The sequence below is a fragment of the Oryctolagus cuniculus genome, chromosome 3 (assembly GCF_964237555.1).
Source record: "Oryctolagus cuniculus chromosome 3, mOryCun1.1, whole genome shotgun sequence".
In the NCBI taxonomy this organism is placed as follows: Eukaryota; Metazoa; Chordata; class Mammalia; order Lagomorpha; family Leporidae; genus Oryctolagus; species Oryctolagus cuniculus.
This window is the reverse complement of record NC_091434.1, coordinates 3,461,361-3,480,385: the sequence shown is the minus strand read 5'-3', so window position 1 is coordinate 3,480,385 and position 19,025 is coordinate 3,461,361. Positions and strand designations below refer to the sequence as shown.

The window sequence follows — 19,025 nt, the reverse complement described above, 5'->3', positions numbered from 1 at the left end:
CTCGGGGATGCAGCTCCTCTGCGCTGGGTCACCCCGCGAACATCCACAATGGCTGGGCCTTGGGAGGGGCTGGAGCTGGGAGCCTCCCGCAAGCCATCACCGCTGCCTCCCAGGGAGTGCCTGAGCAGGAAACTGGAGGCAGGGGCTGCAGCCTGGAGTTGAACCCAGGCACTCCGATGCGGGATGTGCGCATCTGAACCACTGTATCCCACACCCACTCCACCTGCTGGGTTTCTGCTTTTCTAAAACGCAATCATTTCTGTAATGCGCTCTCTCCTTGGTCCAGGGCCTACATTTGGTACTTGATGTAGAAAACGCACGCCGATTTTAATACCAGCTAACAGCGTCTTCTCTGTATGTTTCTCTGGGGTCAGAGACTCAATCGATCACGTTCTAAGGGGCAGGTACCTTCAGCAGCTCTGACTCCAGGGTCTAGCCCGGTGCCTGGTGACGCGGGGCCTACGCGAGGCTCCTTAGCGGCATAGGCGAGTGAGCGGGAGCAGAAACGGCTGCTCTCTCTGCCCCCACCCCCCCAGCTGGGGAACAGCAGACAGAGTGGACCCACTGGGCTCTAATTCAGCTCTAAGGAAGTGGCCGAGGCTGACGGGAGAAAACCACCAGGTCGGTTCTGGCACTGGGCTCTGCGTGACCTCTGCTCCCCTCCTCTGCATATCCCCAGCACCGGGGTGGACAGACAGATGGGTTCTTCCCCGATCCCACCAGTTCCGGTCTGTGTGTCCGGGGTCTCAGGACCCCAGCCCCAGACTCCCCACAACCGGTGGGACACAACCCGGTGCTGAGAGCAAGGCTGCGGCCCCAGCCAGCTGCCTTCCCCTGCCTGCCAGCGGCGGCTGCTGTCTCTGTCCAGCACATCTGGGGCGGGGATGGTGGCAGGGCCCGGGCTCGGGCGGCCGGATTAAAGTTCTCACTCTGGACAAGGACCGGCCTCTCTGAGCCTCTGTCCTTTAGAATGTGGACTTGGTCCTGGTGTGTGTTCAAGGTGCTGTGCAAATTTGTGCCCCCGCCACGCAGCGTGGTGAGTGCCTTCCCGTCGTCCCCGGCTCCCCGGCTGCCCTGGCCGGCTCCTCCTTCCAGCTCTGCCCCGGGGTTGGCCAGGCCGGGGAAGGACAGTGCAGAGGGCGTGGAGAAAGCTTTGACCACAGGCCCCGCGATGGAAGCAAAGCCGGCCGATTTCCCCATGACTGGACGCCGACCCCTGGGCCGCAGGCTTCCAGTCAGCCAAGGCAGGGCGCTCCCCGCAGGGCCATTCTTCCCACGTGGGTCTGCCGGAGCTCCCGGTGCTCACGGTTCCCGGGGACATTCAGGGCCCTCGGCGACTCGCTTCCAAAACCTCACCCTGCAGTCGTACACGTGCTATTTCAGGAATTCACATATTGCTAAGAACTGGTAACTGTGGAAAAAAGACAAAACGCACTCGTGACTCCACCTACAGTGACTCGCGCACGTAGCCCTCCGTCTTCGCCAGGCTCTGAGTGACCTGGGGTCAGGCCTCACTCCCTGAGGTCCATTAGCTCAGCTTCGCTGGAACAGCCAAGGGATGGTGGGGTTCCAGTCGGCTTTATCAGCCCCCGGGGGCTGCCTGGAGGAGGGGAGTTCCTGCAGGACCAGGATCAGAACGGACTCCACATGCTCTGCACACGGCGTTCTGGGCTGACCGTCCCCGAGCAGCGAGCCGTCCCTGGCCGCCTGGGTGCTTTGCTGCTGGCTCAGCAAATACTTGGAGCTTGGAGCTTGTCCTGGGCCGGCCACGCTCCATCGGCTCCTCTCCCTCCCTGGCTCTGGGCAGCGGGCGGTGGGAGCTGCGGGCACTGTGCTGCTCAGCGGGGTGCTGCCGCGTTGGGTGCCTGCAGTGCGTCTTCGACTTGGGGTATTTTCTGCTTGCAACGGATCCGTCAGGATGCAGCCCTGTGGCAAGTCGGGGGGCGTGTGTGCTTTTCACCCAGAGGGAGCAGGGGAAGGCAGAGGAACCAACGAGCAGGAAGCCACGTCTCCATCATCGTGGCTCGGGCCCGCCACACAGTGGAGTGGACGCGTGAGCCCTGTGCCCCCCCCCCCCCCAGCACCAGCTGATCCACGTGTGCACGTTCAGGGAACGCCGGCAAATTTGGCCGAGACCTACCACATCAATCCTCGGGGCAGGCTGGGTTTTGAAAGCAACTCTCTGTGGGTTCCTTTAGTGAAAACCAAACACCATCAATCGTGCCAAGACACACAAGCGACAGCCCCGGGGAAGCCAGTCTCTGCTCTAATTACCTGCTGCGCACGGTGGCTGGCGGTGGGGGCCGGGCGTGGCCAGATATGCACACAGTCCAGGTCATCACTGCTAACCCCACGGTCACAGCGCCCCACGCCCCGGGCTCAGGCCACGGCGTGACATCACTCAGCACGAACAACAGTGGAAGTTTCCACACCAACCTCGGCCTGGCTCCTCCCACAGCCCCTGCCACCCCAGGACAAGGTGATCTGCACTCGACATAGGATGTCAAAGGCTTTTCCCCCCACCGGGGATGAAGCTCAGAGCCAAAGTGACATCTGCTTGTCTAGCTCTGAGCCCACAAAGGATGTTAACTATGTAACAAATCCTCACCGGCCTGGTGCAGACGTTGTAACAGATTTGTAGCTGCAGGAACCAAATGCCGGCTCCGATGTCTTTACTAAGAGCGACCTCGAGTGACCTCATGTTTGGCCGGAGAGAGCTACTGCCTCTTGGTCACCTGCGGGCCCTTCCGAGAATGTCACCGGGGAATGCTCATTTCGCCAAGACCCGCAGAGGAAAGCCCAACTTTGGAAACTTTGAAGGAAAAAGGTTGGTTTTCAAAATGCCCCAAGGACATCGTCATGACTGTGTTGGAATGGAAACTCCCACTTCTGAAATGACAGCTCTCTCCGCCTGACCTTCTCGTCAGTTAGGTTTGAGTGCATGGGGCAAATTTGCACGCAGAGCACAAAGGGGTTAGACACGAAAACCCCACGGCCAGCATGGTCACCTCCACCTCGGCCTCGGCGGGCCCAGCTCCCGCGCCCGCCAGAGAGCACAGGGGGCCAGAGCAAAGGGTTAACCTGCATTTCCTTGTCAGTCCAGGAAGACCATGGTGCAAGGTAGGTTTCATTAATCCCGTCAGTTTCATCGCTGGGACACACAGGGCAGGCCGGCTCCCTGGCAGCGGGCGATGTCCGAGGATCAGGGGTCCGCGGCCCGGGGGGAGCAGAGCAACCGCACCTGCGCGTGAGCCCCGGCTCGCAGGCCCGGGCAGGGTTCCGGCGAGCACCAGCGTGCAGGTCTCCCCGTCGCTAGCGAGTGAGCACGTCCCAACCTCTGCTTTCCCTCTCTGATCATGATTCTTCCGTGGGATTGACTACAGGACAATTTCTCTTCTCGCCATCTGAACGGACACGCATGGTGGAGATTTCACAGCACTCGGAGGCGGGGCTGCCCTGACGTGTTTGTGTTATGTTCAGGGTCCGAGGTGTCTGAGGACCACGTGACACAACCCAGAGATGGGGATCTGGCTGGGCCCTGCAGCCTGGGCCCGGGGACCATGTCCCGGCTGCCTGCTGCGTGTCTTGGACGTGGGGAGCGTGACCTGGGGCAGTGGCCTGAGCATGGAGGACCACCAAGTTTCCAAGCGTGCATTTGTCGTGCAGAAAACCTGTGAGATTCTGTGGGTGAGCGAGCATGACCGAATCGTTTTCTCCAGGCACGCAGCTCCTCCCGGGGCTCCTTTGCGGGACAGCTGTGGCGCCACAAGCCCTGGGAGAGCGCGAATGGTGGTTTATGGAGTCTCACGAGCCAGCGGGCACCTTATCCCCGGAGAGATTTCTCTATAGCACGGGGGGCACTCAGCGATCTGATACAATGCCGGGAGCACCAGGCCTGCCGCTCTCCAGGATATCTGGGCAGCTTCAGGCAGCGTCGGTGGGCTGCTTGCTCACCGTAGAAGCACTGGATCCCCCGAGGGCGCGGGGACCCCTGTCCCGAGAGAGAAGCCCCATGTGCTAGGAGATGATCCGCCCGTGCCAGGTGCAGCCATCCCGGACAAACGCCCAGGGCCTCCCACCAGCTCCCGGGCGAGTGGCCCCTTTTCCTCTTGAGTTGTTCCGTTCAGTGACTGGAGATCAAACGCTTCTGGATGGTTCTCTTGCCCCAACGAGTCTCGTGTTTACTGCTTCTGACCTTGGTGGTCCTGGCTACCTGGTCTTGTCCCTGGCTCAACCTGGCCATGCTTTCCCTCACCAACATGGTAGCCAAGGACCGCTGTGGCTATTCAAACTTAAATCAAGGTTTTAAAGATGTATTTACTTATTTGAAAATCAGAGCTATGGAGAGGGGTATAGGAGGGGGAGAAGGAGAGGGAGAGGGAGGGGGGAGGGGAGGGGGAGGGGAGAGGAGAGGGAGGGGGAGAGGGAGAGAGAGATCTTGCATCTGCTGGTTCACTCCCCAGATGACTGCAACACCTGGGCCTGAGCCAGTCCAAAACCAGGAGCCAGGAGCTTCCTCCAAGTCTCCCACGTGGGTGCAGGGGCCCAAGCACTTGGGCCATCATTTGCTGCTTTCCCAGGCCACAGCAGGGAGCTGGATTGAAGTGGAGCAGCCGGGACTCCAACTGGTGTCCGTATGGGATGCTGGCACCACAGGCAGCGGTTTAACCCACTGCAACACAGCACCAGGCCCCTATCTTTCTTTTTAAAAAGATTCATTTATTTGAAAGGCAGAGAGAGCGAGAGAGAGAGAGAGAGAGATTGTCCGTCAGCTGGTTCATTCCCCAGATGATTGCGACAGTCACGTCTGGACCAGGTTGAAGCCAGGAGCAGCATCCAGGGCTCCATCCTGATCTCCCTCGTGGACGGCAGGGACCCAAGCATGTGGGCCACCATCCACTTCCTTCCCAGGCCCATTACCAGGGAGCTGGACAGGAAGTGGAGCAGCCAGGACTCAAACTGCTCTCCAATATGGGATGTCAGGGTCGTAAGCGGTGGCTTAAGCTGCTGTGCCACACTGCCGGCCCCTTCAATTTTCTCTTTAAAGGGCTCGTCTGCAAATACAGGTACATTCTGGGCTGCTAGGGCTTGGGGCTTCAGCATGTGAATTTGGGATGGGGGACAAAATTGAGCCACAGCAGCAGGTCTTCTAAGGGGCCACCCCGGAGGCGTGGCCCCTGCTCTGTGCATCTAGTCCAGCCCTCTCGTCTGAGACCTAGCTCCGGTTCCTGCCTCCGCTGTGGCAGCATTGTGGGGTTTTCTCAGGTGCCCCAGCAAATCCCCTGCCCCCTGCCTGTCCCCCTGTCCTGTGGCCATAATGGTGCCTCTGTCAGTCTCCAGCAGCCCGTGCAGGATTCTGGGAATCCGGAGGTTCTCCCTTCCCTTGTGGGTCTGGCCGTCCCGGGGCTCGATGCCCTCCGGCCTCTGCCTCTGCCGCTCTGCCTTGCTCAGGAGCTGGCTACGGGGACTACGGTGCTGGCCTGGGGGCTGGCCCCTTCTGCTCCGAGCCTCACCCTCCCCCGCCATGCCACCGGAGTGACCTCCCCAAACTGCAGATCTGAGCATTCCACGCCCACTGAAATCCTCAGGACGTCCCTTCGTGGGCAGGAACGAGCTCCAAGCCTTCATCCCCGTCTCTTCTGCCCCAGTGCCTGCTCACCCTGCTCCTCCCCGTGGGCGTCCGCTGTGCTCTTGAGCCTGTCCCCGGGGATCTGCAGCAGGCGCTGTGGCCCTCTCATGGGGTCAGCCCTCAGCAGGTGTGAGCAGGACCCACGAGCTTTGCCTCCACACCAGGGGCCTCCGTCCTCACCCTGAACGTCCTGGCCCTCAGCCCCATTGGTGGATGCTGGGTGGCGTCCCCGCTGCCTCCAGCCCCTGGAGGGGAGCTGCTCCTTTTGGGCCCCCTCTAGGGGTGGGCTAGGAGAGCAGGAGTGGACAGGTCTGGGCCACCCTTTCTGGGCCCGGCTGTGTAGGCCGGGCCTCCAGGGCCCCGGCTCTGTCTCTGTGCCCATGTCCTTTCTGCGATGGCCTCAGAGCATTGCCAGGCTTCCGGGCTGTGTCCTGACCAGCTCAGCCCTGTGTCCCTTCCCTGTCCAAATCCTAGCACACTGGTGAGTCCACTGTGGAGGCACCAGGGCACAAGGGACGGGTGGCATGTCAGGTGCATGGTGTCAGGAGCCCGGGGGAATCTTCTAGATGCAGCTCTGCTGTGTCTCAACTGTGGGCCTGTCTGGCCTGCTGGCTTGGCCCTGTTGACCTCCCCGGCGGGGCCGGGGTAACGGCGAGGAGAGGCCGGGTGTGGTGACCTGGAATGTGCATGACCCCTGAAGGATTGCCACATCTCCTGCATCACTTGTGAAAGCGAAGTTTGATGACAGCCATGTGGAAATTGGGTGAAATTACCAGGAAAACAGATTTGTTGCTGCAATAACATGTTTTTTCAAAGAAACCTCGTCTCTAGGGGTGGGGCCCGGTTGCTGACATTTGAATACCTTCACATTTCCAGGGAACACAGCCCTTTTTCCCCTATGTGACTAGGAGCTTAATAACGTTAGCATCTAACGAATTCCAGATGACAGACGTGGAATGCAGGGGCGGGACTGTTCCTACGTCCTCGGCTCGCTTGTCTTACCTGATACCTGTCCTGACGTTTTTGAAAGCTTACAGGAGCCAGCCTAGGACTGAACTTCTCCCGGACAGGTGTCCCTGACCACCCCCGCAACGCTCGGCAGGAGCTCCGGGCCTCCGGGAGCCCAGCACCCCGCCAGGGCTAAACCACCTTCGTGGGTTTGTTTTGTTCTTTTACATTTTGCTTTCTGGAGTCATCTCAAAGGATGCATTATCTCTGTTTCTCATCAAGTCCTGTGAGCAGGATCTCAGGTCTGCGCTGCGTGAGTCTGCCATGGTATCACATGGTTTTCTTTTCTTTTTCTTTTCTTTTCTTTTCTTTTTCTTTTTTTTTTTTTTTGACAGGCAGAGTGGACAGTGAGAGAGAGAGAGACAGAGAGAAAGGTCTTCCTTTGCCGTTGGTTCACCCTCCAGTGGCCGCCGCGGCCGGCGCACCGCGCTGATCTGATGGGAGGAGCCAGGTGCTTCTCCTGGTCTCCCATGGGGTGCAGGGCCCAAGCACCTGGGCCATCCTCCACTGCACTCCCAGGCCACAGCAGAGAGCTGGCCTGGAAGAGGGGCAACCGGGACAGAACCCGGCACCCCAACCGGGACTAGAACCCGGTGTGCCGGCGCCGCAGGCAGAGGATTAGCCTAGTGAGCCGCGGCGCCGGCTCGCATGGTTTTCTATATATTGTGCACAACAGGACAGCTCGAGTATGGCCGGGCCCAGCGTAAGGTGGTCTGATGGGTACACAGGTGGGGACGTGAGCAGCGCGAGCTCGCGGGGGTGGGGGCCGTGAGCCTGGACAGAGGGCCCTGGGGGAGGCTCTCCCTCTGGGTTCCCACAGAGTTTGGGGGTGCCGTGGAGAGCAGCCTCAGTTTCCACATCTGTAATCAGGGTGGGCTGTGCTGGAGCAGGGCTGTGGCCCTGCAGTGCGTTTTGGATGCAGAACCTTTTCTCGAAGAGGATCAGATGCCCCAGACTGAGGACTGGGCGTCTCTGGTGAGGGGTGTCAGGGGAACGAGGGCTCCGGTTTCCCAGGCAACCCCAGGGCACGGCTGCAGCCAGTGAGTCGAGTCATCCGCACCACTGCTGGGCTGTCCGATGCTCGCTCAGCAGCAGCCCCGCCTTCTGACTGTGTTTCAGCCTGAAAACCACCCAGACTCCCTGTTGATATTTTTAAAGGTTTTGAAATACAGAGTTCCAGAGAGAAGGAGAGACAGACAGACTTTTCCATCCTCTGGTTCACTCCCCAGATGGCTGCAGCAGCCAGGGCTGGACCAGGCCAAAGCCAGGAGCCAGGAGCTCCCTCCATGGGGGCGGGGCCCATGCACTTGGGCCATCTTCTGATGCTGTCCCAGGCCATAGCAGGGAGCTGGGTTGGAAGTGGAGCAGCCGGGACTCGAATCAGAGCCCACATGGGATGCTGGCATGGCGGGTGGCAGCTTAGCCCACTACCCCACGGCGCCGGCCAGACGCGGGAAAAGCAAAAGCTATTGCGTCCAGGTCACTCACGGAGGGGATGATGCGGGCAGCAAGTGTTCTGCATTTTCCAAACTCATTTGCAGCCGTGTCTCTGACCGCGAGCTCCTCCCCGGTGCCTCGCGGCCGCTCGTCCAGGAAGCCGCGTCCAGGTCTCGTTGGCCACGAGGGAGTCCTTGCTGTTTATCACCTGCGGCAACACCAACAAGATTTTCCAGCCCAATGACAGAATCTGACGTTATCCACCACTTCTCCAGCGGAAGCAAAGCTGTGAGACGATCAGGAGGTTCAAAGGTGGTGGGGGCTGGGGCAGTGCATAGCAGGAAGAGCTATGGGCGCTCCACATGGGTGCTGTTTCATGTCCCGGCTGCTCCACTTCCAATCCAGCTCCCTGCTGATGTGCCTGGGAAAGCAGCAAGGATGACCCGACAGCCACCCACACGGGAGACCCAGCCGAAGCTCCTGGCTCCGGCCTGATCCAGCCCTGGCCATTGCGGCCATCGGGGGAGTGACTCCGGGGATAGGAGATTGTTCTCCCTCCTCCTCTCTCTGTTAACCCTTTCAGATAAATAAATCCTAAAAAAAAGTGAGGGGCCGGCGCTGTGGCATAGAGGGTGAAGCCACCACCTGCAGTGCCGGCAGCCCATATGGGCACTGGTTCAAGACCCGGCTGCTCCACTTCCGATCCAGCTCTCTGCTATGGCCTGGGAAAGCAGTAGAAGATGGCCCAATCCTTGGGACCTGCACCCACGTGGGAGACCTGGAAGGAGCTCCTGGCTCCTGGCTTTGGATTGGCACAGTTCCGACTGTTGCGATCAATTGGGGAGTGAACCTGCAGAAGGAAGAATCTCTCTCTCTCTCTCTCTGCCTCTCTGTAACTCCGCCTTTCAAAGGTGGAGGGGGCTGAAGTCAGACCGCCCCTCTGACGCAGGACCCAGCTCAGGGACGGCCCATTCCCGCTGCTCTGTGCTCCTGCTGCGTCCTGACACTTCACGGCTGTTTGCTCTGGTTTTGAAATGATCAAGCCTCGGATTAAATGTGTAACCCACGTCAGTCACGTTGCAGCAGAAGGGAAGGGATAAAGCTCAGTGCAGGGCGAAATCAAAGCTGCGCTCCATTTGTTGGTGGAGGACTGGATTTTCAAAACAAAACGAGGCTTTTAAATGACAGCCCCTTAGCGAGGGATGGCTGGGAGGGAGGCGGGCCTTGGGGTGGCCCGGAAAGCCGGGATAGGGGAGGAGACGCAGACACTGACTGATGGGGGGCTCCTTTCTGCACCCAGGCCATCAGGGCCCCCCGCATGCCAGACCTCACTCAGGGGCTCCTCCCCTGTGGCTCTCACCCTGTCTCGTGGCCACCGCCACCGCTGAGTCAGTGTCCTGTTCTGTGTCAGGCCAGCAAGGCTGGGGATGACGCCGCGGCCCGGGCGCGTGCGGCTCTCGGCTCCAGCCCTGGTCTTCCTCACAGCACAGCGCGACGTGGCTTTTGATGTGATCTGGGCCAGACTGGGAAGACGTGAGTTGTGACAGGCTGACGAAAGGGAAGACTTACGTCTTGCTTGTTGGTGGGCAGGCGCCCTCCTAACGCTCTCTGAACTGACACACGCAACACCGTGAGGACTGCACAGCAAGCCCACCCCGGGACAGCACCCACGCACCCACGTGGCTTCATTTGGAGAAGCGGGGAGGTGTGGGATCCAGGGCTGTTTAGGGACATGGGGGTCCGCTGTGTACCCCATCTACACCCACGGCCAGACTCAACGTTCTTGCAAGTAAAACAAACCGATGACCACCCACGGTCTTGAAGGGAGAGATTTAGAAGGAAGAGGCCAAGGTCGGAGTCCCTTCAGGTCCCCAGCAGCTGCAGTGGTAGCCCCTGGAAAGTGAAGCTCCCTGGTGTGTCAGGCGTGGACAGAGAGCGGCAGAGACACCTGCAGCCAGAGCGCCCCCCGGAGGGGAGCAGAGGCAAAAGCAGCCAATGCAATGTGCACCACCCAGAACAGACAGGCTCGGGTCCTGGAGCCGGCACGGGGGCTTTTCAATTACGAGATCCTTGCGTGTGTGTGTGCGTGTGTGCGTGTGTGTGTGTATGTGTGTGTGTGTGTCTGTGTGTATGTGTGGCCTGGCTGATTGGTGGCTGGCACCACCCTGGGGTGTGTGTGTGTGTGTGAGTGTGAGTGTATGTGTGTGTGGCGGGTGGGGGAGGCCCACAGCATTTGATTAAACACTGTCATGTTGACAGCGGGTCTCCGGCACACAGGAATAGCGCCCGTGATGTTCAGCCATACCTAGGAGCCTTTCCTAAGCCCCCCTCGCTAACGCTCGGTCGCGTGATGTAAGCTCAGTGGAATTACAGCTCCACAGCTCGGAATTACGTAACCGATTCCATTCAGCCTGAGCAACATCATCACTCAGTCCGAACCTCCTGGCTGTGCCTTGGTGGTGGACGACTCGAGTGAGCTAACCAGGCCCAAGTTTATTCTGCCGACAGTCGCAGCTGCCTGCAAGGGAGGCAGGGAGGCCGCACGGGGAAGCCGGACGTTCAGCGCAGCCCGAGTCAGAGGTGCTCTGAGGTTCTTCCTGCACCGGCTCAGTGTGGGATTGGAGCCTGCGGTGTAGACGGAGGACAGAGCAGGAGCACAGGTCCGTGGCTTCGCCGACGTCTCGGGTGGCCACAGCACTCGCTCATCTGCCGCGGTGCTGCCTTCCATGGAATCCAGCAGGTTCAGCTCCAAGTCCTCTGAGCAGTGCTCACAGAAGCCGCTGTGCAGGAAGTCCTCCCCTCTCCTCACAGGAAGTCCTCCCCCTCCTCACAGGAAGTCCTGTCTCCTCACAGGAAGTGCTCCCCTCTCCTCACAGGAAGTCCTCGCCTCTCCTCACAGGAAGTCCTCGCCTCTCCTCACAGGAAGTGCTCCCCTCTCCTCACAGGAAGTCCTCTGTTTCTCCTCACAGGAAGTCCTCTGTCTCCTCACAGGAAGTCCTCTCCTCTCCTCACAGGAAGTCCTCCCCTCTCCTCACAGGAAGTCCTCTGTTTCTCCTCACAGGAAGTCCTCTGTTTCTCCTCACAGGAAGTCCTCCCCCTCCTCACAGGAAGTCCTCTGTCTCTTCACAGGAAGTCCTCTGTCTCCTCACAGGAAGTCCTCCCCACTCCTTACAGGAAGTCCTCCCTTCTCCTCACAGGAAGTGCTCTCCTCCCCTCACAGGAAGTCCTCCCCTCTCCTCACAGGAAGTCCTCTGTCTCCTCACAGGAAGTCCTCTCCTCACAGGAAGTCCTCCGTCTCCTCACAGGAAGTCCTCTGTCTCCTCACAGGAAGTCCTCTCCTCACAGGAAGTCCTCCGTCTCCTCACAGGAAGTCCTCTGTCTCCTCACAGGAAGTCCTCCCCTCTCCTCACAGGAAGTCCTCCGTCTCCTCACAGAAAGTCCTCTCCTCTCCTCACAGGAAGTCCTCCCCTCTCCTCACAGGAAGTCCTCTGTTTCCTCACAGGAAGTCCTCTGAGCAGTGCTCTCAGAAGCCGCTGTGCAGCAGTGGTGGGGGCGGATCCCATGGACCATCTTGGCAGCACTCAGGAACCCGGAGCTGGGTAGTCTCTGAGAGTCGGCTGTGGGTTGTGCCTGCTGGGCACCCTTGCACCTGCTATGGGAAGGGTGTGAGGCGGGAGCTCGTTGCTACGCAACTGTCTGACCGTGACAGCCACATGCTGCGTCCCTCCGCACTGGACCGCGCGCTCCTCAAGTGCAGGAAGCCGACTTCCCCAACGTGGGATCGGCCAGGACCACTCACGGGTGGGCTGGCGTGCCCAGGAAGTGCCCGGGGCGTGGATGGATGGGACAGGCTGGCCCAGGTGTTTTGGAGGGCAGGAGGCTCACTGCACAGTCCTGCCTGGCTGCTCTCTCTCCTGAAATTCAGGGCTCTGTTGACCCTGGAGAAGGTTCACCGGGGACAACGGTGGCTTCAGCTGTGGACAGCCCCGTGCCGACGCTGGAGAACTGTCACCTTCCACTTCCCAGGAGCACAGGTTGGAAAGCGCTGGGAGTGCTGCCTGCTTGCTCTCCGGTTCCCCCTCAGGGTAGGTGGAGAGTCAGTGCCGGTCCCACATGGTGACCTGCACAGGGCTTGGGGGCAGGGGCTGAAACCTGGGAGTCGACCTTGACTTCCGTCTCCACCTATCCAGCTGCATCTAGAAGGCGCTGGCCTTCTTTCTCGCTCCCTGACTCCAGCCCCAGGCTCTGTAGGCAGGGGCCTCCCGGTCCACAGCTGCTCCACACCCTGCGGGCCACCAGACAACTGTCCTCACGCCTAAGCTTTCTGCAATGAAGCCCCGGCCCCCAGGCTCCCCGCCCCTCCCCCACCCCGAGTGTGCAGGGCAGGAAGTGGGAGTGTCCTGGTGTGAAGGGGCTGCTTTTCTCTGTGGGAGCACCCCCCCCCCCCCGGGCCGTGGACCCCAGGCTGCTTGTCAGGCCCTGAGCCCTGTCCAGCCTTGTCTGGCTCGGAGCGGTCCTGGCCAGCCTGGCCCACCGTGTCCCTGTGCAGCTCCGGTGGTGTCTCGCCCTCTGCCATTTTTCTTGTCGGGAGGCAGGAGGAAGGCGCGCAGTCAAGGACTCCCCTCCGTCTTGTTCCAGCTGGCTCAGTTAGCTCATCTGAACCAACAACACCGAGACCCGAAGGCAGCCACTCCCGCCCAGGGCCTCAGTGCCGGCCGAGGAATCCGGAGGCTCCAGGCTCCAAGGTCCCTGCGAGGAGCTTCCTACTGGGCGTTACCTCCCGAGGGACCCACACACCTGCACTGCGGGCAGGTGCAGGTGAGCCTACAGGCGGTGGCCGGGCACGCTGGGTGGGGTGCAGACGGGAAGCCGTGTGCTTCTCAGCCTTGTGCTGGGTATGCACCTGTCCAGGTTCCAACCCAGCTCCCTGCTGTGGCCTGGGAAAAGCAGTGGAAGACGGCCCAAGTCCCTGGGCCCCGCCACCCACATGGGAGACCCGGATGAAGCTCCTGGCTCCTGGCTGTGGCAGCCACTTGGGGAGTGAACCAGCAGATGGAAGACCTCTCTCCCTGTCTCTCTGTAACTCCTTCAAATAAATAATTTTTTTTTAAAAAAAGTAAAATCTTCCAGATTCTCCAGGTCGACCGTGCTGATCTGGGCCCTCAGACGAGCAGACAGGTGGCACAGGCACCACCCAGCTCCGCCGGTCCTCTGTCCTGGCACTCGCCCTTCATCAGGGGCCAAGAGCTGGGTCACCGTCACGTCCCCTCTGTCTCAGCGCCAGGGAGCCCGGGGCTGAGTTCTGTGCTGACTAAAGTCGTTCATCTCAGCTTCCCTTTTCTGCTGAAGTAGTTGTTCTTTGTTCTCGCTCCAGTGGTTTTGGGATTTATTGCACCTTTCTTAGCGTCAATTGCCCCAGACCTTCTCTGGAAATAGGCCACCTTCTCCCCAGTCCGCTGCGGGGGCTGCCTGTCACGGGGGAGCCGATCGTGCAGGGACGGATGACGCAGAGCCCGGGCCGCAGCGCAGAGGCTGACCCGGACCCGCCCTCACACCCACGAGCCTCCGTCTGATCAGCCGGGAATGGGGGTGACCGAGCTGTCTGTCCTGTCCAGGGCGTGATGGACATAGGAGCCGAGGCCCTGGCGCACGGCAGTGCAGTGAATGGGAGGGGCCTTGGGTTTGTTCCGAGCAGGGCTGGTCTCCTGGGTGTGTGACCGAGGCCGTCACGGGGCCCCCCACTCGGCGTTAGGATGCTGCGGTTGCCATCTTGAAATCCTTAGCAGTGTCGTTTGGGGCTTGTGTTTGGGAGGGGAGGTCTGATGGGGCTGGGGAGGCTGGGCTGGGTGCCTGGGGTGGCTGCTGCCTGCCCACAGCACCGCTGTCCCCAACCCCCGCTCGGCACCTGGCGGAGGGCGGGTGGGGAGGGAACCCGCTGAGCTCCAGGCCAGGGCTCTGTCCTGTGCAGTCACCCTGTCCCTGTGCCTGTGCGCTAGGGAGGGCGGCAGAAAGAGTGAATCAGGCACCGTAGTTGTGGTGCAGTGGGTAAACAGCCGGCTGCGACGCCAGCATCCCATGCTGCCCTCTGGTCCCTCCTGCTAACACATCTGGGAAGGCAGAAGATGGCCCATGTGTCTGGGCCCCTGCCATCCGCTTGGGAGAGCCGGATGGAGTCCCAGGCTCCTGGTTTTGGCCTGGCCCAGCCCTGGCCATTGTGGCCATCTGGGGAGTGAACCAGCAGATGGAAGATCTCCCTCTCCTTCTCTCTTCCTCCCCACCCCTCTCTGTCACTCTGCCTTTCAAATGAATGAATGAATGAATGAATCTTTAATAGATAAAAGCCCAGCAGGGATGCACACCATGACAGGTGGAGAGAAGGGTCAGGGAAGGAGGAGCACTTGAACAAGAGCCGCTGTGGATTCCTCTCGCACCACCTCTGCGGGCTGCACGGCTGACACGGGGTCTCAGGGGGATCCAGGGGCGCCTGTCCTGGAGAGGAGCCTGTGTGTGCCGGGCTGCCTGGTTCACCTCCTGGTGAAACCGGGGCTGCAGTCCTTAGTGCCACCAACCGGGCGGCCAAACCACACAGCGCGCTCTGCCACCTGGGAGAGGCTGAGGGCAGCTCCTGCTGAAACCCCAGGGACCGTCCTTCCAGCCTCGGCCTAGCTCCCGGGGGTCACTGTCAATCACGGCATTCCCTGACTGGACCAGCACTGCATCCTGTCTCTCCTCACAGGAAGTGCTCCCCTCTCCTCACAGGAAGTGCTCTCCTCCCCTCACAGGAAGTCCTCCCCTCTCCTCACAGGAAATCCTCTCCCTTCCTCACAGGAAGTCCTCTCCTCTCCTCACAGGAAGTGCTCCCCTCTCCTCACAGGAAGTCCTCTGTCTCTCCTCACAGGAAGTGCTCCCTTCTCCTCACAGGAAGTCCTCTCCCCTCATCACAGGAAGTCCTCTGTTTCTCCTCACAGGAAGTGCTCCCCCTCATCACAGGAAGTCCTCTCCCTTCCTCACAGGAAGTCCTCTCCCCTCATCACAGGAAGTTCTCTCCCTTCCTCACAGGAAGTCCTCTCCCCTCATCACAGGAAGTGCTCCCCTCTCCTCACAGGAAGTCCTCCCCCTCATCACAGGAAGTCCTCTCCCTTCCTCACAGGAAGTCCTCTCCCCTCATCACAGGAAGTTCTCTCCCTTCCTCACAGGAAGTCCTCTCCCCTCCTCACAGGAAGTGCTCCCCTCTCCTCACAGGAAGTCCTCTCCCTTCCCCACAGGAAGTGCTCTCCCTTCCTCACAGGAAGTCCTCTGTCTCTCCTCACAGGAAGTCCTCTCCCCTCATCACAGGAAGTCCTCTCCCCTCATCACAGGAAGTGCTCCCCTCGCCTCACAGGAAGTCCTCTCCCTTCCTCACAGGAAGTCCTCTCCCCTCCTCACAGGAAGTGCTCCCCTCTCCTCACAGGAAGTCCTCTCCCTTCCCCACAGGAAGTGCTCTCCCTTCCTCACAGGAAGTCCTCTGTCTCTCCTCACAGGAAGTCCTCTCCCCTCATCACAGGAAGTCCTCTCCCCTCATCACAGGAAGTGCTCCCCTCTCCTCACAGGAAGTCCTCTCCCCTCCTCACAGGAAGTCCTCTCCCCTCCTCACAGGAAGCTCTCCTCTGTGTGTTTCTTGCGCCCCTCTCAGCAGGACACTGGTGGGACTGTGTGTAGGGCCCACCCTACTCCCGGGTGCCATCAGTTGAACTTGATTTCCTCTCCAGACATCTGAGCCTGCTGTTCTCCGCTGCCGGTTCTGAGGGGGTTTGGGGGACGCCCTGCACCCGTTACAGGTGGACTCTGCGGGAGTTACCTTGGGAGTCTGGGTCTGAGGGGAGCGGATGGGTACCATGTCCAGGCGCCGTCGCAGGGCCAGGGGCGTGAAGGCGCTGGCTGAACTGTGCTCGCGGCTGCTCCTGCTTGCGTGTGGGTGGAGCCTAGAAAGACGCAGGGTGGTTTCCGACTGACCGTGGCTCGGCACGGGCGATGGTGTGGTCTCAGCGAAGCCACGGCCGTGGTGGGCGGAACCGAGCCAGACACCCACACTGGCCTCATCTTGCTTGGCTCTCGCTCACCGAGTACTGGCTGGGTGCTTGCTCCCTTCCCGGCATGGCGCTGGGTGCTGGGAGGCAACACGAGTCAGACAAGGGCAGACGTGTTCCCAAGGCAAGGGAGCACGCTCCGCCCTGCAGACCGCGGCGTCTTCAGGTGTGGGCGTGGCCGGAAGTGACGGCTGGTCTGGGGCGGGGCTAACGGCTGTGCAGAGCCCCTTCCAGGGAGGCCCTGCGTGGGCGAGGAGCGGGGCGCCTCATGGGCACCGCGTGTGGCGCTGGGTGTGGGCGGACAGCAGGAGGTGAATCGGGAAGCCGTGTGGGGCGGCCAACGAGCGAGCGATTTCAGAGGACGCGGGTTAACGCGCTTCAGCACGAGCTTGCAGCCGAGCGGGAAGACGTTGGTTGGGAGGTTGGCCTGGCTCCAGCGCCTGACTCCAGCTTCCTGCTGGAATGGGCCTTGGGAGGCAGCCATGATGATCCAAGGAGCTGGGTTCCTGGCACCCATGAGACCTGGATTGAGTTCCCGCCTCCCAGCTTCAGCCCAGCCGAGCCATGGGGGCATCTGAGGGCTGACACAGCGCATGAAGCTCCCTCTACTGTCTGGTTATGTGGATGTGTCTCGAATAAATAAATAAATAATAATAAAGAGAGCTCAAGGAAGCACCATCAATAATATAAAACATTCGGAGGGGCCGCCACTGTGGCATAACGGGTAAAGCTGCCGCCTGCAGTGCCGGCATCCCATATGGGCGCCGAGAGTCCCGGCTGCTCCACTTCCGATCCAGCTCTCTGCTGTGGCCTGGGAAAGCAGTGGAAGATGGCCCAGGTCCTTGGGCCCCTGAACCCACGTGGGAGACCCGGAAGAAACTCCTGGCTAGGGATCGGCACAGCTCCGGCCATTGCGGCCATTTGAGGAGTGAACCAGCGAATGGAAGACCTCTCTCTGTCTCTGTCTCTCTCTCTCTGCCTCTGCATTTCAAATAAAAAAAAAAAACTTAAAAAAATTTGGAAATAACCGAAATACCCATCATGAAGAGAACGACTGGGAAACCAAAATGTCCACCATCATTCACAGAAATGCACGAAGCAGGTTTACCAACGCAGATGAAACCCAGCCTGTGTGGTTGACTGGAAAGCTGTGCACCCGTGCGACCAAGTAAACAAAGCGCCGGAAGTTCTCCCCGTTTTGAACGCACTTGTGTATCTGTAGTTGCTGCATGTGTGTCTGTGCGGGAAGGTTCTAGAAAGATAACTCACACAGGGTTGCCGGGGGTTCCTCCTGGGTTACACGCACCATGACTTGGTGACTGTGGAGCTTTGCTGCCGTCTCTTCACCCCTTAATCAGCAGTGAGAGCGGGAGTGAAGGACCCTGCTTCCCTGGGGCAGCCTGGGGGGTTGGGAAAGGCTCACAGGGGCCCCGACTGCACAGTGACGGTTCTCCTCCAGTCCGCCCGGACTTATCTTCCCAGTTGCAAGGTTGCTTTCCTCTAATCAGGAACATGCCTCTAATTGCCGAGGTCTGTTTTGTGCTGGAAGGATTAGTGTGTGCTCTGGGAGGCGGCTGCAGCCCCAGCCCCAACCAGGAAGAGCTGGCGGATCCCTGCCGGGCCAGCCTCCTGATTAGCATGCCCTTTGTCTGCAGGCATCTCAGCGGAATCCCCTGGGAGGGTTTTGCCTGGTACCCTAATGCCAGTGGAATGTGCACAGGGAGGGACTGCAGATGGAGGAGGGCGAGGGGCGCCTTAACCACTTCTTGGCTGGCAAGAAGCTGGTGCGGCCTTGAGAGGGGGTGGCGATGAGGGCGGGTGCAAGCCTTGGCTAGCACGGCCTGGGGATCTGCGTCCAGCTGTCCAGGAAGAGCAGGCCCGGGGAGCTGCAGGGACCCGCATGGAGATCTCTGCTGAGGTTTCCACTTGGGCGTAAACACAGAAGAGGGGTCGGTGCTGTGGCTCAGCAGGTTCAGCTGCCACGCGCTCTACCAGCACCTGGTTTCGGAATGCCGGTTTGAGTCCTGGTACCTGCTCTGACCCAGCTCCCTGCTGTTGTGCCTAGGAAAGAAGCAGAGACTGGACCAAGTGCTTAGGCCCCTCCAACCCACGTGGGAGACCAGGATGGAGGCCCTGGCTCCTGGTTCTGGTCTGGTGCAGCCCTGGCCACTGTGGCCATCTAGGGGAGTGAACCAGCAGATGGGGGATCTTTCTTTCTGTCTCTCCCAGCCCCTTGCTCCGGCTTCCGCGGGCCTGCTTCCCCTCTGCTCCACCTGCACACCGCTTTCTCCTGTGCTCACCTCTGTCTGCACCCTGGCAGTCCAGGGCCCTCCAAGTAATCCAGGATCATTTTCCCCCGTGAGATCTGTAACTTGATCACACCTGCAAAATCCCTGTGCCTGGGAAGGAAAGAGTCCCAGGACCATGCGGTGACCGGCAGGCTCGGGCGAAGGCCTGGCTGGTGTGCAGAGCGACCAGGGTTTGGGCTGACTCTGGCCCTGTGGTATCCTCAGTGCCTAGGGCTGAGCCGGCATCTAGTGGGTGCCCAGTGTTCACATGCTGAGTGAACGAATGAGCGAGTGAACCGGTGGGTGAGGATGCTCCTATTTGCCACGGCAAGACTATGTTGGGTGCTGGCTCTGTGGCCTAGTGGGCTAAGCCTCTGCTTGTGGTGCCAGCATCCAATGTGGGCGCTGGTTTGAGTCCCGGCTCCTCCTCTTCTGGTTCAGCTCTCTGCTGTGGCCTGGGAAAGCAGTAGAAGATGGCCCAAGTGCTTGGGCCCCTGCACCCGCGTGGTGGGAGACCTGGAAGAAGCTCCTGGCTCTTGGTTTCAGATCAGCCCAGCTCCAGCTGTTGAGGCTATTTGAGGAGTGAACCAGCAGATG

At 60.3% G+C, this 19,025-nt stretch overlaps 1 long non-coding RNA gene across 2 annotated transcripts; it reads left to right on the top strand.

The window, feature by feature from the left end:
• Nucleotides 1-6,941: 6,941 nt before the first annotated feature.
• LOC138849143 (uncharacterized) lies at nucleotides 6,942-13,430 on the top strand. Of its 2 annotated transcripts, none has more exons than XR_011387546.1 (3): nucleotides 6,942-12,159; nucleotides 12,713-12,892; nucleotides 13,205-13,430. It is a non-coding gene; the product is annotated as an uncharacterized lncRNA (long non-coding RNA). The 2 variants fall into 2 exon arrangements; XR_011387545.1 differs by lacking the exon at nucleotides 13,205-13,430 and adding an exon at nucleotides 12,986-13,155 and having other exon boundaries at nucleotides 6,946-12,159.
• Nucleotides 13,431-19,025: the final 5,595 nt, after the last annotated feature.